Below are 24,149 nucleotides of genomic sequence, written 5' to 3'. Positions count from 1 at the left end.
ATTAACCCCCGGAACACTGAGATCAAACATGATCGAAGTGTTCTGGTGGCATAGGGAAGCATCACGCAGAGAGGGGGCTCCCTGCATGCTTCCCTGAGACCCTCAGAACAACGCGATGTGATCGCGTTGTTCCAAGGGTCTCTTCTGTTCTCCTCCCTGCAGGCCCTGGATCCAAGATGGCTACGGGGGTCCTTCTGGATCCTGCAGGGAGGTGGCTTGAAAGCACCTGCTAACTGTCATGCCATTCTGTCTGTTTCTGATTTTTGGCATGACAATGCATATGTTTGCTTTAACCCTTTACTCTTTTCCCCCTAATTTGAGCTAGGATACTGTTGGCTTTTACCTGAATGGAGCCTTCTCAGTTCCCTGCTCTGCTGCACAGTCGTACAATGGCATTTAGGTATTTGCCCTGCTGCATACCTTCCTCATGTGCAGTCCCTGGTTGCTGCTGTGAAGCTGTCCGCGGGTTGTGAGGTCATTTGCGGCTGGTGCATGACTTTCCACGTGGCTCAGTGCATGCAGTTTCAGTCAGGTGCCCTGAGCCTCAGAACCTGCACTGTTGGTGCTGTAATGGTTTCTGTGTGTGCTTTGGGCGTGCGCGGCCACACCTCCCCTGCTTTTATCAGGGTTAGGATATGTACTTCAAATGCTGTCCCCAGCCAATTGCTGAGGCGCAGCTCATATATAAAGCTCCCCTGCCCTGTGGGCGGGGCCTGAGCTACACTCACAAAGCTCTTGAACTTTGCTATGTGTGTTTGTGTTCCTGCACATCTCCTGTCTATGTTTTGGTACCAAAGTCCTTGCCTTGATTCCTGTTTTGCCCTGTTCTGGCGCCTGTCCTGGAGGTGGTATATCCAGGCCCGAATCCTTGATCCTGTACCTGTCCTGTACCTGAACCTGTCTGAACTGTGTCTGCTGTGATTATGTTCCTGGAATCCCTCTGCATCTGGAGCCTCACTCCCAGTGACTTTGAGTCTCTTGAAACCGGTGTTTCTGCTGAGCATCTACTACTCTGTGCTCTGACTACCATGCGGTGTTAACCTCATCTGGCTCATGTCCAGTACGGCGGTGTCTGCACCATCACGCTTGAGTTCCTTTCTAGATCCTATGCCCGGAGCCTGACGACTGCAGTCTGGAACCTGATGACCGCTGTCTGGAGTTTAGAGCCTGATGTCTCTGGTGGTGCCTGTAGGTCGTGTTGGATATCCGGAACCGAAATACTCCTGTCGGATGTCTGCCGGTTACCCTGGGTCCAGATGTTCTGCTTGTGTCTTGATGACCTCATGGACTCTGATGTCCTGATATCCTGTCTGTTCCCTGATGTCCTGATGTCCTCCCTGTGTCTCATATCCTGATGTACCTGATTTCTTGGGCTGCCATGCCAGTGTTCCAGCCGATGACCTGGGCTGCCACGCCAGTGTCCCAGATGTCTATCCGGTATTCCTGTGTCCTGATGCCCTGCCTGTGTCCTCATGTCCTGAGGTTTTTCCTGTGTCCAGATGTCCTGATGTCCTGTCTGTATCCTGATGTCTTGCCTGTACCCTGATGTCCTCATGTACCCTGATGTCCTGCCTTTGTCCTGATGTCCCGCCTATCTGTGCCTCGGTGATCCGTTGGTGCCTTGGGGTCCACTGGGTGGTACCCTTCTGAGGTGTGGAATCGGGAGCCTTACATCGTCATGTTTTGTTTATGTACTGTGCGACTTTGCTTTAGTAAACTTTACTTTCTCTATACCTGAAGTATCGGTGTAATCATGTCCTACGTGTCTCTTTCCTTGTCCACATGCTCAGCTGCCACAGAACCCCGGTCGCTGCCCTCCCCTAGTTCGGGTAGACTTGGGTCCCCCTCTGCGGTTTAAAGGGTCCATATTTCATCCCCGGGGACGCACGCCCTGCGCCTTCTGAGGTTGGTCGGCTTTGGGGCATCTATGGGCTGGGCCGCATCTGCGGCTGCAGCTGATCATGACACTAACAGCAGGCACCGGCAAACCTCCTGCACTGCCTGTCAGATTGCTGATCTGACACAGTGTTATGCAAAGTGTCAGCGATCTGACAATATATAGTGATGTCCCACCCTGGGACAATGTAAAAAAGTAAAAAAAAAAATGTCACTGCGTAAAAATATTTTAAAAAAATTCATAAATAAAGAAAAAAAAATATTGTTTCAATAAATACATTTCTTTATGTAAAGAAAAAAAACAATAAAAATACACATATTTAGTTTCATCGCGTCTGTAAAGACCCGATCTATAAAACTGTCCCACTAGTTAACCCCTTCAGTGAACACAGTAAAAAAAAAAAAAATCGAGGCAAAAAACAATGCGTTCTCATCATACCGTCGAAGAAAAAGTGGAACAACATGCGATCAAAAAGACGGATATAAATAAACATCATACCATTGAAAACGTCATCTTGTCCCGCAAAAGAGGAGCCACTAAACAGCATCATCAGCAAAAAAAAAGTTATAGCCCTCAGAATAAAGCTATACAAAAAGAATTATTTTTTATATAAAATAGATTTTATTGTATAAAAGCGCCAAAACATTAAAAAAAGATATAAATGAGGTATTGCTGTAATCGTACTGACCCGAAGAATAAAACTGCTTTATCAATTTTACCAAATGTGGAATGGTATAAACGCCCCCCCAAAAGAAATTCATGGATTGCAGGTTTTTGTTCATTCAGCCTAGCAAAAATTGAAAAAAAAGTGATCAAAAATGTAATGTGCCTGAAATAATACCATTAAAAACGTCAACTTGTCCCACAAAAAACAAGACCTCACATGACTCTGTGGACCAAAATATGAAAAAATTATAGCTCTCAAAATGTAGTGATGCAAAAACTATTTTTTGAGATAAAAAGCATCTTTTAGTGTGTGACGGCTGCCAAACATAAAAACCCGCTATAAATAGTAAATCGAACCCCCCTTTATCACCACCTTAGTTAGGGAAAAATAATAAAATAAAAAAATGAATTTATTTCCATTTTCCCATGAGGGTTAGGGTTAGGGGTGGGGCTAAAGTTAGGGTTAGGGTTGGGGCTAAAGATAGGGTTAGGGTTTGGATTACATTTATGGTTGGGTCAGGGGAGTGTCAGGGTTAGGGGTGTGGTTAGGGTTATGGTTAGCATTGTGATTAGGGTTAGGGGTGTGTTGGGGTTAGGAGTGTGTTGGGGTTGGGATTAGAGTTAGGGGTGTGTTCGGGTTAGGGGTGTAGTTAGGGTTATGGTTAGGGTTAGGGGTGTGTTGGGGTTAGGGGTGTGTAGGGGTTAGGGGTGTGTTGGGGTTAGGGGTGTGGTTAGGGTTGGTATTAGGGTTAGGGGTTTGTTGGGGTTAGGGTTGGAGTTAGAATTGGGGGGTTTCCACTGTTTAGGCACATCAGGCGTTCTGCAAACGCTTCATGGCGTCCCATCTCAATTCCAGCCAATTTTGCATTGAAAAGTCAAATGGCGCTCCTTCCCTTCCGAGCTCTGCCATGCGCCCAAACAGTGGTTTTCCCTCACATATTGGGTATCGACGTACTCAGGAGAATTTGGACCCCAAAAGTTGTTGTTCAATTTGTCCTATTACCCTTGGTAAAATAAAACAAATTGGATCTGAAGTAATTTTTTTGTGAACATTCATTTTTTTTTAAAGATTCCAAAAATTCCTGTGAAGCACCTGAAGGGTTAATAAACTTCGGAAATATGGTTTTGAGCAACTTGAGGAGTGCAGTTTTTAGAATTGTGTCTCTTTTGCATATTTTCTATCATATAGACCCCTCAAAGTGACTTCAAATGAGATGTGGTCCCTAAAAAAATGGCGTTGTAAAAATGAGAAATTGCTGGTCAACTTTAACCCTTATAACTCCCTAAGAAATAAAAGTTTTGGTTCTAAAATTGTGCTGATGTAACATGTGGGAAATGTTACTTATTAAGTATTTTTTGTAACATATCTCTGTGATTTAAGGGCATGAAAATTCAAAGTTGGAAAATAGCGAAATTTTCAAAATTTTTGCCAAATTTCCATTTTTTTCACAAATAAACGCAAGTAATATCAAAGAATTTTTACCACTATCATAAAGTAGAATATGTCATGAGAAAAAATTGTCAGAATCACCAGGATCCATTGAAGCGTTCCAGAGTTATAACCTTATAAAGGGACAGTGGTCAGAATTGTAAAAATTGGCCCCGTAATTAACGTGCAAACCACCCTTGGGGTAAAGGGGTTATCACAAGTCACAATTCACATTATTCATCTCAGTTCACATTACACATTACAATAATTTACATATTCTTCAACAGAAAAAGTGAGCAGTATGTCCATCTCCCTACTGTAGAACCAAATATCCATCTCCCTCCTTAAGTCAAATGACTTTCGCTCTGTAGTAGCATTGGACAGCAGCTACTGTTCTGTATCTCTACAACTGATATAATGACTAGCAATGAGCAACATTCTCTAACAAAAGATTTATTCACATTTGCATGTTATGGTGGGTATTTTGCATTTCAATTTCTATATAAAAGCTTATAACTACAGTTGAAAGAACTTGGATAAACCCCAAAACACAATGTAGTGCTGCATGCCGAGATGGCAGGTTGTGTGTGGTTAGAAACACAACTAATAGATGCAAACGCTCAGCCAGAATAAATCAGGAGCAATTCTTTACTTCAGAACTCTGCCAAATAAAAACAACAGCCAGAAGGGTGAATAACGGGGAAACTTCTTCAACTGAGAAACTCAGATGCTTGAACATTACTGTACACAAATCTCACATAAAGCCACTTAAACAGAACATGTCGGGCACAAAGACGATTTACCTGCAAATATTGAGTTAATGTGGAGTTAAATTGCATTGAAATCCTGTGTAGCCAGCTTGCTGGAGCTGCGGTTATAGGGAGAAAATGCAGTTTTATTTTCCAGGCTATGGCTTGCTTCTAGCTATCAGGCGGAACTGACTGTGCTCTTTTATACTATTGTTATTATTGTACATTGTTATAGCGCCATTTATTCCATGGCACTTTACATATGAAAAGGGGGTGAATAGTCGTGTAACCATCGAAACCATTAACACCTAGAAATATGATACACAGACGAAAAGTACTTCAAAAATATATATATTTCATTGTTTACATAATAATTACAATAGCTAAAAAATAAGGGAACAGACCACCAGGTGGCAATAGAGTGCGAGATACCATACACGGGGGGATGGGCAAATAGATACAAATGTCCAGTAGATCATTTAAATTAGTAAATAAATAAATAAATACTATATTATCATTAAACTGTACATAACAAACCGGAGAGTAGTTGATTATAAAAATAAGGCTTAATAAATACTGCTTGCTCACATTTTGAATTTTATATACGTATACAAGATAAAGTGAGCGCTGTGCAAGATAGATGGGACTCCTCGATAAATTAAATAAATAAATTCATAAGTAATTGATATTCATAAAAAGGGGGATATCAAAGTACAAAATAGCCTAATCAAACAGGAGCATACCACATTGGCGCATCAAATATAAATATCCTACGGTATTGCATATAATAAATATTACCAGCTCATACTGTTTCATTAGGCTATTTTGTACTTTGATGTCCCCCTTTGTGCATCCCCACAGAGCGATAGAAGGATAGAACATGATGCGGCTGTGAGTGTCTGGCGAAAAAGGATTGTATGTGGAGGAACAGTTCTGTGGAGGAGGTGAGGTGGCTGGGGAGGATGGAGGAAGAAATGACTAGTTCCTTACTAGGTGGAGGGATTGCAGGAGATTGTAAGAAGGAAAGTAGTATGGGGGGTTACTATTACTTTGCTTATACTTTAAATGGGTTGTCCACAACCCCTAGGAAGTCAGAGCTGCGTCTAGCTCACTTCCTCTTCATTACTTATATGTGGAAAGGCAGAGATTGCAATCCTTTTGCAACGCCAGCGCTGATTGCGCGGAGGGCTCACATGACGCAACAACTTCACGTAAGCCAAAGGAACGTGAGTGCTGACATCGCTATAAAGTTGCCCGCGTCCAAGGTGAGTATACGGTATTTGTTTTTATTTTAAAAGGGCCAAATATAGGGAATGAGATGGGGGTGTCCTAATAGTGGACAACCCCTTTGAGGGTATTTACTTGTCTTAGTACTTGAATTTTGAGGATTGGAATACTAACTGGAAGTGTCCTACTGTTCACCTTACTCTTTGTTCTTATTTTTTGGAGTGACACTTGGATTTATTTATAACACCTATGTAATGAATGTATTACTGATTTTTTTTTATCATTAAGATATAATTTTTAAATTATTGTACACTTCACATCATGTTGTTTTCCAAATCATTCTTTTTCCATCACATCATTGAGGATCTTAATCATCTGATGTATTTTAGTCATGTTTGTTTATTATGTTTATGTATATATATAAACATTATTGTTATTTAATGCATAGGCTTTTGCTGTTTGTAGGTTTTCCTTAATATTGAATTTTTGGACCTCATATCTGGTCAAGCAGCTGGACCAAACTGCGGACTCTGCCATGATGAAAGCAGAGGCCTTTGCTGATGCTGCATCAAGGGAGAGCAGGGGCATTGAATCAGGCTAGATCCAGCAATTCCGCCACCATTAGAGATGTGATTGCAAACTGTACAACAAACAATTTGCAAGAGCGCGTACCTTGCCTAGGAGAGGTAGCTGGAAACGCTAATAATTTGTATTTCTATAGTGCCATTATATTCCGCAGCACTTTACAAACACTTGTACAAACAAGATAATACATTACAGAGTAAAACATAGTTCAACGCATGCCAAGAAGATTGGGGGCCCTGCTCGCAAGTTTACAATCTGTGACAAAATAGTGGTAACACAAAAGGTAAAAAAAAAAGTACTTGTCTTGTAAGGTCCAGCCATCAGTATAATAAATAGGGGCATGCAAACAACTCTGCATTAACCAGTCACTTGACAGTGTCTGTAAAAATCCCAATTCAATGTGCTACTGAGTGAATTGAAGAGAGAACAGGGAATAGGTTGTTAGTTTAGTGAGGCAAGTTTTTGACTAGTCTAAAGAAATTATAAACTTAAGTACTGTGAATTAACTGGATTGTCTGGAGTAATGTAGTCCATAAAACCGCTGCAGCACTAGAGAAGTCCTGGAGAAAGAAGTGGGAGGTTTGGATTATTGAGGATGTTAGTCTGAGGTCATTAGCAGAACTTAGGCGATGGGTAGGCTGGTAGACAGAGATGAGGGTGGAAAGGTAGGGCAGTGAAGAACTGTGGAGAGCTTTGTGTGTAAGAGTAATAATTTTATAATCGATTCTGTGGTGGATGGGACTGGCACAGAGTGGTGGCATCAGCATAGCAGTTGAATAGAAATTTGATCCTGGCTGCTGCATTCTGGATAGACTGGAAAAGAAAGGGTTTATTAAGAGGAAGACTGATTACCTATATACAAGTCACTAGTGCGACCACACTTAGAATACTGTGTACAGTTCTGGTCTCTGGTGTATAAGAAAGAGATAGCTGAACTGGAGCGGGTGCAGAGAAGAGCGACCAAGGTTATTAGAGGACTGGGGGGTCTGCAATACCAAGATAGGTTATTACACTTGGGGCTATTTAGTTTGGAAAAACGAAGGCTAAGGGGTGATCTTATGTTAATGTATAAATATAATGGCCTTTTTACTCATAGATCTGAGATGGGGACAAGGGGGCACCCTCTACGTCTGGAGGAAAGTAGGTTTAATCATAATAACAGACATGGATTAGTTACTGTAAGAGCATTGAGACTATGGAACTCTCTGCCGTATGATGTTGTAATGAGTGATTCATTACTAAAATTTAAGAGGGGACTGGATGCTCGAAAAGTATAATGTTACAGGGCATGCATACTAGATTCCTTGATAGAGCGTTGATCCAGGGAACTAGTTGCCGTATGTGGAGTCGGGGAGGAATTTTTGTCCCCAATGTGGAGCTTAGTATTTGCCCAATGGGGTTTTTTGCCTTCCTCTGGATCAACATATTAGACCATGGGTTGAGCTAGATAGACTTAAAATCTTTCTTCAACATTAAATACTGTGTTAAACTATGTAGTAGAGAGCTGCAGTAGTCCAGATGAAAATGAATCAGAGTAACAGTAAGAGTTTTTTTGCTGAGTTAAAGATAAGAAAAAATCAAATTCTAGAGATATTTTTGAGGTGCAGGTGACATGATCGAGCAAGTGATCAGATGTAGGGAGTGAAAGAAAGAACTGAGTTAAACATAACCTCAAGACAGCTAGCATTCTGCTTTGGAGTTTTGGTATAGCCATATAAAAATGGCAGTTTTTGGCTTAGATAGGTTAGTAGTAGGACATGATATTAGAGTCAGCGGACAACCAATCACTGGTATTTTGTATTAATGCAAAGGTGATTTCAGGAGAAGAAGTGTATAATTGGATGTCATTAGCATAGAGATGGTACTGAACACCAAATCCACTGATGGTTTGCCCAATATGGGTAATGTTTACAGAAAAGAGGCGAGGGCCTAGAACTGAGCCCTGAAGAACCTCAACAGTAAAAGGAAGAAGATGTGAAGAATATCTGATAACTGATACACTGAAGATGTGGTCAAAGAGGTAGGAGGAGAACCAAGAGAGAACAATGTCCTTGAGTCACAGTGCTAAATGCTACAGGGAGATTCGGGAGACTTAATAGGGAGTAGTGACCATTAGATTTAGCCTCTAATAGACCATTAGAGACTTTAGTAAGGGTAGTTTCATTTGAGTGTAAAGAGCAGAAACTGGATTTTAAAAGGTCAAGAAAAGAGTTATCTAAGAGATAGTGGATTAGACAAGAGTGGACAAAGGAGTTTAAATAAAAAGTGAATATTAGAGACAGGTCTGTAGTTGGCAGTGCAGTTCTGGTAGAGGAATTTTTTTAGTTATAGGAGTATAATGGTGTGTTTGAAAGAGGAGAAAAAGTTACTGGAAAAAGTGAGAGGTTAAATATTTTAGTTAGAAAGGTAGTGAAAGCCGAGGAGACAGACTGAAGAAGGTGAGTGGAAATAGAGTCACTCTTGCAGGTAGTAGGGTGAGAAGATGCCAAGAGTCTAGTAACATCTTCTTCTGTAACCAGTTCAAAGAAGGAAGGTGATATAGTGGTAGCCTAGAGACTATGGGCTGTACACAACAGAATTAAAAATCCTTCTGTTTTTGAGAGGAGGATTTTTATTAATGGGTAAACTGCAAAGTAGCATGTTTTTTACAAGCACTTTGCTAATTTACCCATTTAAGAAATTAAGACAACATCTATATATATATATAATCGTCTAAGGTCCACTTCCGCCTGTTTGTCTGTCACGGATATCCCACGTCGCTGATTGGTTGCGGCCGGCTTGGTGCGACCAATCAGCAACAGGCACAGTCCATCCACGAATTGGCCCTTCCCTACTCCCCTCCAGTCAGTGCCCCCTCCATACTCCCCTCCAGTCAGTGCCCACATAGCGTTTTAGCAGTCCATTAAATGGACTGCGTTACACCGCGGCATAACGTGGTGTAACGCAGTCCGTTAACGCTGCCATGAACCCTGTTAATGGGTGCATCACCAATGCATGCCTTACTGGGCATGCGCTAGCTATGTGCCGTCATTCTGTGACGGACCCGGAAATGCTGCCTGCAGCATTTCCGGGTCCGTCACCACTTTTGACAAGTGTGACCAACTTTTTACTATTGATGCTGCTTATGCAGCATCAGTAGTAAAAACAGATAATGTTAAAAATAATTAAAAAAAATCGTTATATTCTCACCTTCCGGCATCCCCGACAGCTTTTCCCACTCCTTGCGATTCTCCGGTCCCAGTAATGCTTTGCGGTAATGACCCCAGTTGACATAGCGGTCTCGCAAGACCGCTGCATCATCACGGGTTACTGCCACAAAGCTTCACTGGGAACGGACCTGGCGGAAGCATCGCTAAAGACCTCGGCTGGATACGGGGGCCGCCTGAAGGTGAGTTATATAGCTGTGCTATATACTATAGTTAAGTCCATTTATATTTGGACAGAGACAACATTTTTCTAATTTTGGTTCTAGACGTTACCACAATAAATTTTAAATAAAACAATTCAGATGCAGTTGAAGTCCAGACTTTCAGCTTTCATTTGAGGGTATCCACATTAAAATTGGATGAAGGGTTTAGGAGTTTCAGCTCCTTAACATGTGCCACCCTGTTTTTAAAGGGACCAAAAGTAATTGGACAATTGAATCCAAGGCTATTTCATGGACAGGTGTGGGCAATCCGTTCATTATGTCATTCTCAATTAAGCAGATAAAAGGCCTGGAGTTGATTTGAGGTGTGGTGCTTGCATTTGGAAGGTTTTGCTGTGAATTAAACATGCGGTCAAAGGAGCTCTCCGTGCAGGTGAAACAAGCCATCCTTAAGCTGCGAAAACAGAAAAAACCCATCCGAGAAATTGCTACAATATTAGCAGTGGCAAAATCTATAGTTTGGAACATCCTGAGAAAGAAAGAAAGCACTGGTAAACTCATCAATGCAAAAAGACCTGGGTGCCCACGTAAGACAACAGTGGTGGATGATCCAGAATAATCTTCATAAATAATAATAAATAAAATAATTAATAAAAAAGCCAGCACAGTTCTGGAAGAACATTCTTTGGACAGATGAAACCAAGATAAACCTCTACCAGAATGATGGAAAGAGAAAAGCATGGTGAAGGCCAAATGCAGCCAAACTGATTGGTCGTCGTTTCATACTGCAGATGGACAATTGACCCAAAACATAAAGCCAAAGCAACCCAGGAGTTTATTAAAGCAAAGAAGTGGAATATTCTTGAATGGCCAAGTCAGTCACCTGATCTCAACCCAATTGAGCATGCATTTCACTAAACTTCAGACAGAAAGGCCCACAAACAAACAGCAACTGAAATCCACCGCAGTCAAGGCCTGGCAAAGCATCAAAAAGGAGGAAATACAGCGTCTGGTGATGTCCATGAGGTCAAGACTTCAGGCAGTCATTGCCAACAAAGGGTTTTCAACCAAGTACTAGAAATGAACATTTTATTTAACCCCTTTACCCCCTAGGGTGGTTTGTACATTAATGACCAGGCCAATTTTTACAATTCTGACCACTGTCCATTTATGAGGTTATAACTCTGGAATGCTTCAACCGATCCCGGTGATTCTGACAATGTTTTCTTGTGACATATTGTAATGCATGACAGTGGTAAAATTTCTTTGATATGAGCTGCGTTTATTTATGAAAAAAATGGACATTTGACGAAAATTTTGAAAATTTCACAATTTTCCAACTTTGAATTTGTATGCAATTAAATCACAGAGATATGTCACACAAAATACTTAATAAGTAACATTTCCCACATGTCTACTTTACATCAGCACAATTTTGGAACCAAAATTTTTTTTGTTAGGGAGTTATAAGGGTTAAAAGTTAACCAGCAATTTCTCATTTTTACAACACCATTTTTTTAGGGACCACATCTCATTTGAAGTCATTTTGAGGGGTCTACATGATAAAAAATAACCAAGTGTGACACCATTCTAAAAACTGCACCCCTCAAGGTGCTGAAAACCACATTCAAGAAGTTTATTAACCCTTCAGGTGTTTCACAGGAATTTTTAGAATGTTTAAATAAAAATGCATCTTGGTACCATGTTAGCCAGTAGATAGAAAAATATTTAGAATTGAGAGTCCTTAGTGGTTGATACCTTTTAATGGCTAACTGAAAACTACATATGTCTCTTCATCAGGCAAAGACTAAAACAAATTCTGAAGAATCACATATTTATGCACAACATAGTATAGAAAAAAAACGGAAAAAAACATGGATAAGCCAGGTGACATGAAGTTGAATTACCATGGGTGATAAACAGTTATGTCCATAAATATTGGGCCAATTCTTAGATAAGGATTGTTTTATTGTCCTGTGATTAGGGTCTCTGTTGTGATGACCCCACATGGTCTGAGGGGCAAGTTCCTTAGTTGATGTAAAAAGACAAATCCGTGTGACACATTCATTCCTTCAGTGAGAGTGTCAAAGGTCGTCATCAGTTTATATTCCCAGACTCTTCTGTCTCTCTGAGATTTGAAGTTACCTTTTAGTACAAGTAATTTCATGTCCATAATGTTATGATTTGGGTGACAGAAATGTATTGCCACAGGTAGATCCATTCTTTTTTCTCTTATTGTATGGCGATGAGAGTTCATCCTTGTTCTCAGTTTCTGCCCTGTCTCCCCCACATACAGACCCCCAGTTGGACATTTGGTACAAATAATTAGGTACACCACATTAGAAGTGACACAGCTGAAAGTACCTGGTATCTTGTAGTCCTGATGTGAATTGGGGATCTTTATCTTGTCCATGGTCATTATAAATGGACAGGTTTTACATTTTTTCTGGTTGCAAGGAAAGGTACCTGCAGCTGTTGGAGAGGACAGGGAGCTCTTGACAATTATGCTTCTTAGATTTGGGGGCTGCCTAAAACACAGTAGTGGGGGGTCTGGAAAAATGGATTGTAAGCGGGCATCTTTTTGCAGTAAAGGTTGTAATTTCCGTGCAGCTCCCCTTAGCACCTCCAGATTTGGATTGTAGGTAACTACTAGAGGTACCCGGTTATTTTCTTCTTTAGCTTTGTAATGTAGCAGGTGATTCCTTGATATTCTGGTGGCTCTTGTGATCTGGTTTTCAATTGTTCTTGGATGCTAGCCCTGATTCAAAAAGGTCTTTTTGAGGCGACCAAGGTGTTTATCCCTATCCATTGGGTTGGAACATATACGATTGTATCTGATGGCTTGGCTGTAGACAATAGAGTTTTTTATGTGTTTTGGATGGAAACTGTCCCATTTAAGGTATGTTGGATGGTCGATTGGCTTCTGATAGAGGGATGTCTCTATTTTATTGTTCTGCAGCTTAATGATGGTGTCCAAAAAGTTAATTTCAGTGCAGGAGTAGTTGAGTGTCAAGTTGATGGTAGGATGAAATTGATTAAACTGTTCATGGAATGTCTTTAGCTGTGGCTCAGACTCCGTCCAGATGATTAAAATGTCATCAATGTAGCGGTAGTACGCCAGAGGCCTGATGGGACATGAGGATAAAAAGTCGCTTTCAAGCTTGGCCATGAAAAGATTTATAATGACCATGAACAAGATAAAGATCCCCAATTCACATCAGGACTACAAGATCCCAGGTACTTTCAGCTGTGTCACTACTAATGTGGTGTACCTAATTATTTGTACTAAATGTCCAACTGGGGGTCTGTATGTGGGGGAGACAGGGCAGAAACTGAGAACAAGGATGAACTCTCACCGCCATACAATAAGAGAAAAAAGAATGGACCTACCTGTGGCAATACATTTCTGTCTCCCAAATCATAACATTATGGACATGAAATTACTTGTACTAAAAGGTAACTTCAAATCGCAGAAAGACAGAAGAGTCTGGGAATATAAACTGATGACGACCTTTGACACTCTCACTGAAGGAATGAATGTGTCACACGTAGTGTTGAGCGATACCTTCCGATATCGGAAAGTATCGGTATCGGATAGGATCGGCCGATATTCAAAAAATATCGGATATCGCCGATACCGATACCCGATCCCAATGTAAGTCAATGGGACCAAAATATCGGAATTAAAATAAACCCTTTCTTGCCTTGTAGGTTCATTCTACATGAAGGAAAACAACTAAGAATAATGTAGGATGTATTGTGGGAGGTGGCGGAGACATTAAAGGCAATGAGGTTTAGCCCAATCAAATAGAATAGCATGTTTTTGTTTTTTTTTAAGACGTTCGGAGTGAAAAAGATATTGAGTATGTAAATTTTTTTTTATTTTGTCAGATATTGATGTTTCACTATTCCACGCCCTTCCCCTTCTTTTTTTTTCTTTTTTTATTTCACTTTTCCCACACTTTCATCTTCATCATCATCAGCATCTTTGACATCAACTTCTTCTTCACCTTATTCATCTTCTTCTTCATCTTCTACCTATTTTTTTTTTATTACATTCTTCATATTCATTTTATTCAACTATTATTATTCTTCCTATTCTACATATTCTTTTTATTCCACTGTTATTATTCTTCCTATTCTACTTCTTCATCATATTCTCATTTGTGACAGGCATTCCCGTAGTTGTTATCTATAAAAGTTGGAAGATTACACCTTCCGTTCTGCCAGTCACAAAAGTTACATTTGTCCGCGTTCAGTTTGGCCTGCAGCATCAGGCTTTATCCAGGGGCACCACGAGGAGGAACGGACTCACCCCCATACACTGCTTAGTCTTCTTCTGCATATAATTTAGATAATATCTTTTGCTCTGATATTAAGTCTTATGCTTAATGTTCTTCTGCTCTTTGTTCTGCAGCCTCTTGTTCTTCTGCTTCTCGGTCTTCCATGTCGTCGTCTCCAGGGTCGTCGTCTCCAGTGTCGTCATCTCCGCCGTCGTCGTCTCAGCCGTCGTCGTCTCCGCCGTCGTCGTCATCGGGGTGGTCTTCCGGGTCGTCGTCGTCGTCATCGGGGTGGTCTTCCGGGTCGTCGACTTTAGGGTCTTCAACTTGGAAATGTAGCAGAAGGTACAAGAAGGCTGAGAAAATGCCAAGAACCAGCTGATGGAACTGGAACTCGGATGGCTACCCGAAGGTTCAAGTGCCTATGGAACTACCGAGGACCAGCTGACGTTACTGGAACCCGGTTACTAAGCAGGAGGTACCCGTGCTAAAAAGCACTACCAAGGACCGCCTGACGTTGGCGGAACTCGGATACCCAGAAGGAGGCACCTAAGCCAAAGGCTCTGCCCGGAACCAGCTGACGGTACTGGAACCAGGATGGGGAGCAGAAGGTACAAGAGCAAAAGACACTGCCGAGAACCAGCTGACGGTACTGGAACCCGGATGGGTAGCCGAAGGTCCAAGAGCCAATGGAACTACCGAGGACCAGCTGACGTTACTGGAACCCGGTTACTAAGCAGGAGGTACCCGTGCCCGAAAGCACTACCAAGGACCACCTGACGTTGGTGGAACTTGGATACCCAGAAGGAGGCACCTAAGCCAAAGGCTCTGCCCGGAACCAGCTGATGGTACTGGAACCAGGATGGGGAGCAGAAGGTACAAGAGCAAAAGACACTGCCGAGAACCAGCTGACGGTGCTGGAACCAGGTGGTGGACCTGAAGGTCCACAGGAGAGGAGAGAACAGCTAGGCCGCGAGGCAGCCGCAGTTACCGAACCCCAACAGTCCTACAGGGGGAGCTGGGCCTACTGGCACTACAGAACCAGCCTTGACTACCAGTTCACGCAGCCCACATAGGAAGCTCCTAAACTGGAGGCACCCTGGAGTTGGCTAACCCGACTGCAACACGACGGGGCAAACATAGGCGTCTCAGCGAGTTTGACACACCCCGGAAACAGCTGACGGTGCTGAAACCAGGTTTGGCACGAGGGAGTACCTGTGACAAAAACACTGCCGAGAACCAGCTGGCGGTGCTGGAACCCAGATGCGTTGCCCCAGTGTGCAAGAGCCAATGGCACGACCGAGGACCAGCTGACGGTGCTGGAACACGGTTACTAAGCTGTAGGTGCCCGCGCTTAAAAGCACTACCAAGGACCGCCTGACGTTGGCGGAACTCGGATACCCAGGAGGAGGCACCTAAGCCAAAGGCTCGGCCCGGAACCAGCTGACGGTGCTGGAACCAGGTGGTGGACCCCAAGCCCCACAGGAGAGGAGAGAACAGCTAGGCCGCGAGGCAGCTGCAGTTACCGAACCCCAACAGTCCTACAGGGGGAGCTGGGCCTACTGGCACTACAGAACCAGCCTTGACTACCAGTTCACGCAGCCCACATAGGAAGCTCCTAAACTGGAGGCACCCTGGAGTTGGCTAACCCGACTGCAACACGACGGGGCAAACATAGGCGTCTCAGCGAGTTTGACATACCCCGGAAACAGCTGACGGTGCTGAAACCAGGTTTGGCACGAGGGAGTACCTGTGACAAAAACACTGCCGAGAACCAGCTGGCGATGCTGGAACCCAGATGCGTTGCCCCAGTGTGCAAGAGCCAATGGCACGACCGAGGACCAGCTGGCGGTGCTGGAACACGGTTACTAAGCTGTAGGTGCCCGCGCTTAAAAGCACTACCAAGGACCGCCTGACGTTGGCGGAACTCGGATACCCAGGAGGAGGCACCTAAGCCAAAGGCTCGGCCCGGAACCAGCTGACGGTGCTGGAACCAGGTGGTGGACCCCAAGGCCCACAGGAGAGGAGAGAACAGCTAGGCCGCGAGGCAGCCGCAGTTACCGAACCCCAACAGTCCTACAGGGGGAGCTGGGCCTACTGGCACTACAGAACCAGCCTTGACTACCAGTTCACGCAGCCCACATAGGAAGCTCCTAAACTGGAGGCACCCTGGAGTTGGCTAACCCGACCGCACCACGACGGGGCAAGCATAGGCGTCTCAGCGAGCTTGACACAACCCGGAAACAGCTGACGGTGCTGAAACCAGGCTTGGCACGAGGGAGTACCTGTGACAAGAACACTGCCGAGAACCAGCTGGCGGTGCTGGAACCCAGATGCGTTGCCCCAGTGTGCAAGAGCCAATGGCACGACCGAGGACCAGCTGGCGGTGCTGGAACCCGGTTACTAAGCTGTAGGTGCCCGCGCTTAAAAGCACTACCAAGGACCGCCTGACGTTGGCGGAACTCGGATACCCAGGAGGAGGCACCTAAGCCAAAGGCTCGGCCTGGAACCAGCTGACGGTGCTGGAACCAGGTGGTGGACCCCAAGGCCCACAGGAGAGGAGAGAACAGCTAGGCCGCGAGGCAGCCGCAGTTACCGAACCCCAACAGTCCTACAGGGGGAGCTGGGCCTACTGGCACTACAGAACCAGCCTTGACTACCAGTTCACGCAGCCCACATAGGAAGCTCCTAAACTGGAGGCACCCTGGAGTTGGCTAACCCGACTGCAACACGACGGGGCAAACATAGGCGTCTCAGCGAGTTTGACACACCCCGGAAACAGCTGACGGTGCTGAAACCAGGTTTGGCACGAAGGAGTACCTGTGACAAAAACACTGCCGAGAACCAGCTGGCGGTGCTGGAACCCAGATGCGTTGCCCCAGTGTGCAAGAGTCAATGGCACGACAGAGGACCAGCTGACGGTGCTGGAACACGGTTACTAAGCTGTAGGTGCCCGCGCTTAAAAGCACTACCAAGGACCGCCTGACGTTGGCGGAACTCGGATACCCAGGAGGAGGCACCTAAGCCAAAGGCTCGGCCCGGAACCAGCTGACGGTGCTGGAACCAGGTGGTGGACCCCAAGGCCCACAGGAGAGGAGAGAACAGCTAGGCCGCGAGGCAGCCGCAGTTACCGAACCCCAACAGTCCTACAGGGGGAGCTGGGCCTACTGGCACTACAGAACCAGCCTTGACTACCAGTTCACGCAGCCCACATAGGAAGCTCCTAAACTGGAGGCACCCTGGAGTTGGCTAACCCGACTGCAACACGACGGGGCAAACATAGGCGTCTCAGCGAGTTTGACACACCCCGGAAACAGCTGACGGTGCTGAAACCAGGTTTGGCACGAGGGAGTACCTGTGACAAAAACACTGCCGAGAACCAGCTGGCGGTGCTGGAACCCAGATGCGTTGCCCCAGTGTGCAAGAGCCAATGGCACGACCGAGGACCAGCTGACGGTGCTGGAACACGGTTACTAAGCTGTAGGTGCCCGCGCTTAAAAGCACTACCAAGGACCGCCTGACGTTGGCGGAACTCGGATACCCAGGAGGAGGCACCTAAGCCAAAGGCTCGGCCCGGAACCAGCTGACGGTGCTGGAACCAGGTGGTGGACCCCAAGGCCCACAGGAGAGGAGAGAACAGCTAGGCCGCGAGGCAGCCGCAGTTACCGAACCCCAACAGTCCTACAGGGGGAGCTGGGCCTACTGGCACTACAGAACCAGCCTTGACTACCAGTTCACGCAGCCCACATAGGAAGCTCCTAAACTGGAGGCACCCTGGAGTTGGCTAACCCGACCGCACCACGACGGGGCAAGCATAGGCGTCTCAGTGAGCTTGACACAACCCGGAAACAGCTGACGGTGCTGAAACCAGGCTTGGCATGAGGGAGTACCTGTGACAAGAACACTGCCGAGAACCAGCTGGCGGTGCTGGAACCCAGATGCGTTGCCCCAGTGTGCAAGAGCCAATGGCACGACCGAGGACCAGCTGGCGGTGCTGGAACCCGGTTACTAAGCTGTAGGTGCCCGCGCTTAAAAGCACTACCAAGGACCGCCTGACGTTGGCGGAACTCGGATACCCAGGAGGAGGCACCTAAGCCAAAGGCTCGGCCTGTAACCAGCTGACGGTGCTGGAACCAGGTGGTGGACCACAAGGCCCACAGGAGAGGAGAGAACAGCTAGGCCGCGAGGCAGCCGCAGTTACCGAACCCCAACAGTCCTATAGGGGGAGCTGGGCCTACTGGCACTACAGAAACAGCCTTGACTACCAGTTCACGCAGCCCACATAGGAAGCTCCTAAACTGGAGGCACCCTGGAGTTGGCTAACCCGACTGCAACACGACGGGGCAAACATAGGCGTCTCAGCGAGTTTGACATACCCCGGAAACAGCTGACGGTGCTGAAACCAGGTTTGGCACGAGGGAGTACCTGTGACAAAAACACTGCCGAGAACCAGCTGGCGGTGCTGGAACCCAGATGCGTTGCCCCAGTGTGCAAGAGCCAATGGCACGACCGAGGACCAGCTGACGGTGCTGGAACACGGTTACTAAGCTGTAGGTGCCCGCGCTTAAAAGCACTACCAAGGACCGCCTGACGTTGGCGGAACTCGGATACCCAGGAGGAGGCACCTAAGCCAAAGGCTCGGCCCAGAACCAGCTGACGGTGCTGGAACCAGGTGGTGGACCCCAAGGCCCACAGGAGAGGAGAGAACAGCTAGGCCGCGAGGCAGCCGCAGTTACCGAACCCCAACAGTCCTACAGGGGGAGCTGGGCCTACTGGCACTACAGAACCAGCCTTGACTGCCAGTTCACGCAGCCCACATAGGAAGCTCCTAAACTGGAGGCACCCTGGAGTTGGCTAACCCGACCGCACCACGACGGGGCAAGCATAGGCGTCTCAGTGAGCTTGACACAACCCGGAAACAGCTGACGGTGCTGAAACCAGGCTTGGCATGAGGGAGTACCTGTGACAAGAACACTGCCGAGAACCAGCTGGCGGTGCTGGAACCCAGATGCGTTGCCCCAGTGTGCAAGAGCCAATGGCACGACCGAGGACCAGCTGGCGGTGCTGGAACCCGGTTACTAAGCTGTAGGTGCCCACGCTTAAAAGCACTACCAAGGACCGCCTGACGTTGGCGGAACTCGGATACCCAGGAGGAGGCACCTAAGCCAAAGGCTCGGCCTGTAACCAGCTGACGGTGCTGGAACCAGGTGGTGGACCACAAGGCCCACAGGAGAGGAGAGAACAGCTAGGCCGCGAGGCAGCCGCAGTTACCGAACCCCAACAGTCCTATAGGGGGAGCTGGGCCTACTGGCACTACAGAACCAGCCTTGACTACCAGTTCACGCAGCCCACATAGGAAGCTCCTAAACTGGAGGCACCCTGGAGTTGGCTAACCCGACCGCACCACGACGGGGCAAGCATAGGCGTCTCAGTGAGCTTGACACAACCCGGAAACAGCTGACGGTGCTGAAACCAGGCTTGGCACGAGGGAGTACCTGTGACAAGAACACTGCCGAGAACCAGCTGGCGGTGCTGGAACCCAGATGCGTTGCCCCAGTGTGCAAGAGCCAATGGCACGACCGAGGACCAGCTGGCGGTGCTGGAACCCGGTTACTAAGCTGTAGGTGCCCGCGCTTAAAAGCACTACCAAGGACCGCCTGACGTTGGCGGAACTCGGATACCCAGGAGGAGGCACCTAAGCCAAAGGCTCGGCCTGGAACCAGCTGACGGTGCTGGAACCAGGTGGTGGACCACAAGGCCCACAGGAGAGGAGAGAACAGCTAGGCCGCGAGGCAGCCGCAGTTACCGAACCCCAACAGTCCTACAGGGGGAGCTGGGCCTACTGGCACTACAGAACCAGCCTTGACTACCAGTTCACGCAGCCCACATAGGAAGCTCCTAAACTGGAGGCACCCTGGAGTTGGCTAACCCGACCGCACCACGACGGGGCAAGCATAGGCGTCTCAGTGAGCTTGACACAACCCGGAAACAGCTGACGGTGCTGAAACCAGGCTTGGCACGAGGGAGTACCTGTGACAAGAACACTGCCGAGAACCAGCTGGCGGTGCTGGAACCCAGATGCGTTGCCTATTAAAGATTGTCTTCCTAGAGCCCCAACTAGCGGTGTTGGAGCTAAGGGTAAGCAGGGGGAGCAGAGTGTAGGCCGAAGCCTGCACTGGAGGCAGCTTTGTGTCTGCGTTGCGTTTGCAGGACACTTTGCCGGTTACACAGTGGGGGAACAGCTGGCGTTGCTGAACCCCACTAACACAATGGCGTGTGTTTTTCTCTGTGCAGCTAGCACTTGCGGTCAAAAACTAGCGATGTTAGAGCCCGTGTTGAAGCAGGAGGAGGAGGAGAGGAGCAGAGTGTAGGCCGAAGCCTATTTGAACCAATTTCAAAGGAAACCTTTAACCCCCCCTCAGGTGTTACAAAGTACAAGAGACACACCTTGTGCAGTATTAATGCTGCACAAGTGAAAGGTTGCTCTATTAATTTGTCTACTTGCACACGCTGAATGAAAGACGTACACAATTTAGCCCATTCTACAGTCAAACTGTAGTGAATGCGTGACTTGGCTTTTTAAGGAGACGCAGCACAGGTGTCCCAAATAACGCCTTGGTGCTTGGCGCAGCTTCCTGAGCGTTGTTATTTGCTGTACAGGAGTCTGCGCTCTTTTGTACGTTATGAGTTCCACGTGGGCAAGGACAAAAAGTCAGCCACCTTGTACAAATGCAGCAGTACTGCTGTACAAGGTGGCTGTTATACATAGAAACACCTGGGGGTGGGGGGCAGGCTCCCTTCAATTTCAGTTCATGTGCCTGCGTGGCGTTTGCAGGACACGTTGCCAGCTACACAGCAGGGGAACAGCTGGCGGTGCTGAACCCCACTAACACATTGGCTGGTGTTTTTCTCTGTGCAGCTAGCATGTCCGGGCAGAAACTGGCGTTGTTTGAGCCCAGGGTCAGTAGGAGGAGGAGAGGAGCAAAGTGTAGGCCGAAGCCTGCACTGGTGGCAGCTTTTGGTCAGTTGTGCCAGCGTGGCTTGTGCTGGACACGATGCCGACTACACAGCAGGGGAACAGCTGGCGGTGCTGAACCCCACTAACACATTGACTGGTGTTTTTCTCTGTGCAGCTAGCATGTCCGGGCAGAAACTGGCGGTGTTTGAGCCCGGGGTCAGCAGGAGGAGGAGAGGAGCAGAGTGTAGGCCGAAGCCTGCACTGGTGGCAGCTTTTGGTCGGTTGTGCCAGCGTGGCTTGTGCTGGACACGATGCCAACTACACAGCAGGGGAACAGCTGGCGGTGCTGAACCCCACGAACACATTGACTGGTGTTTTTCTCTGTGCAGCTAGCAGTTCCGGGCAGAAACTAGCGATGTTTGAGCCCAGGGTCAGCAGGAGGAGTAGAGGAGCAGAGTGTAGGCCGAAGCCTAGTTGAACCAATTTCAAAGGTTACCTTTAACCCCCCCCTCAGGTGTTGCAAGGTACAAGAGCCACACCTTGAACAGCATTAATGATGCACAAGTCAAAGGTTGCTCTATTTAATTTTGCTCCTTGCACAATTAAACACGTACACTATTTAGCCCATTATACTGTCAAACAGTAGTGGAGGCGTGACTACTAGTCTTTTTAAGGAGACGCAGCACAGGTGTACAAATTTACACCTAGGTGCTGTGCGCAGATTCCTTACCGTTGTTATTTGCAGTACAGGAAACTGCGCTCTTGTGTTATCCCTTGGCAATACCCTGTTAGTGCAGGCCGTCTCATGACCTCATTTCATGTTGGCCGTTGCGGTTAACGATGGCCATAAATCCCAGACCCACAGTGGCTATTCCTAAAGTCACACTGCGGTGCTGGGATTCATGGCCTTGTGCAGTAAATATGTTCGCCGCTCACACATGTCCTTCCACCTGCTTCAAACTGGGCGGCCTCAGCTGATCCCTTATCGCATGCCGCGGCCATGAGGCCGCACAGTCAGAAGAAGGCGGAAGGAGGGGAGTGAAGACAGGGGAACATATGCACTGCTCGTGCCCATCAATCACACCCTCGCAGTCAAAATATATGAGACAACGGGGGGCGTTGTGTCGGGCAGGGGGGACGCACAGGCACAGCCAGCCAACCAATGATGTCAGGAGACGGGCAGCGCTAACAATGGGGGTGCTGCGTGTCATTAAAAAGGAAAGTCACACCTCAGGGACATTGTAATGGTCTGTAATGAGACACATTTTGTACTTGTTGAGTTCCACGTGTGCAAGGAGAAAAAGTCAGCCACCTTGTACAAATGCAGCAGTACTGCTGTACAAGGTGGCTGTTATACATAGAAACACCTGGGGGGGTGGGGGGCAGGCTCCCTTCAATTTCAGTTTATGTGCCTGCGTGGCGTTTGCAGGTCACGTTGCAAGCTACACAGCAGGGGAACAGCTGGCGGTGCTGAACCCCACTGACACATTGACTGGTGTTTTTCTCTGTGCAGCTCGCATGTCCGGGCAAAAACTGGCGGTGTTAGAGCCCAGGGTCAGCAGGAGGAGGAGAGGAGCAATGTGTAGGCCGAAGCCTGCACTGGTGGCAGCTTTTGGTCAGTTGTGCCAGCGTGGCTTGTGCTGGACAGGATGCCGGCTACACAGCGGGGGAACAGCTGGCGGTGCTGAACCCCACTATTACATTGGCTGGTGTTTTTCTCTGTGCAGCTAGCACTTCCGGGCAGAAACTGGCGGTGTTTGAGCCCAGGGTCAGCAGGAGGAGGAGAGGAGCAGAGTGTAGGCCGAAGCCTGCACTGGTGGCAGCTTTTGGTCAGTTGTGCCAGCGTGGCTTGTGCTGGACACGATGCCGACTACACAGCAGGGGAACAGCTGGCAGTGCTGAACCTCACTAACACATTGACTGGTGTTTTTCTCTGTGCAGCTAGCAGTTCCGGGCAAAAACTAGCGGTGTTTGAGCCCAGGGTCAGCAGGAGAGGAGCAGAGTGTAGGCCGAAACCTAGTTGAACCAATTTCAAAGGTTACCTTTAACCCCCCTCAGGTGTTGCAAGGTACAAGAGCCACACCTTGTGCAGCATTAATGCTGCACAAGTAAAAGGTTGCTCTATTTGTTTTGCTCCTTGCACACGCTGACTAAAACACGTACACTATTTAGCCCATTATACTGTCAAACAGTTGTGGAGGCGTGACTTGTCTTTTTAAGGAGACGCAGCACAGGTGTCAAAATTTGCACCTAGGTACTGGGCGCAGATTCCTGAGCGTTGTTATTTGCTGTACAGGAGTCTGCGCTATTGTGATCCCTTGGCCATGCGCTGTGAGCGCTTCCTGTCTTCTGACCTCATTTCATTTCTTCTGACCTCAGCATTACTGCTGCACAAGATGGCTCTTTCAGTAACAAACGACGGGGGGGGGGGACAGGTTCCCTTACATTTAGGTTGTTGTGCCAGCGTGGCGGTCGCAGGACACATTGCCGGCTACACAGCTGGGGATCAGCTGACGTTACTGAAACCCAATAACACTGGGTCGTATGTTTTTACTGTGCAGCCTGCACTTCTGAGCCGCAACTGGCGGTGTTGGAGCCCAGGAATAGCAGTTCAGGTGGTAGAAAGATGAACACAGCAGGAGACCTGGATGACACCCAATTACTTAATCAGGCAGAGGAGTGGCAAATTCCTGCGAGATCCAGGCCTGGTTCATTTTCAGGAAAGTAAGCCGGTCAACGTTATCGGAGGATAGTCGCATGCGACGGTCTGTTAGTACACCACCTGCGGCACTAAAGACACGTTCCGATAAGACACTAGCCGCAGGGCAAGCCAGCACCTCCAATGCATACTGGCTTAGCTCTGGCCATGTATCCAGCTTAGAGACCCAAAACTTGAACGGGGAAGAGCCGTCTGGGAGTACAGTAAGAGGGCAAGCCATGTAGTCTGTCACCATCTGACGGAACCGTTGCCTCCTGCTGACTGGAGCCGCC

Source organism: Ranitomeya imitator, chromosome 3 (genome assembly GCF_032444005.1).
Source record: "Ranitomeya imitator isolate aRanImi1 chromosome 3, aRanImi1.pri, whole genome shotgun sequence".
NCBI classification, from domain to species: Eukaryota; Metazoa; Chordata; class Amphibia; order Anura; family Dendrobatidae; genus Ranitomeya; species Ranitomeya imitator.
Note: the sequence above shows the minus strand (reverse complement) of the source record.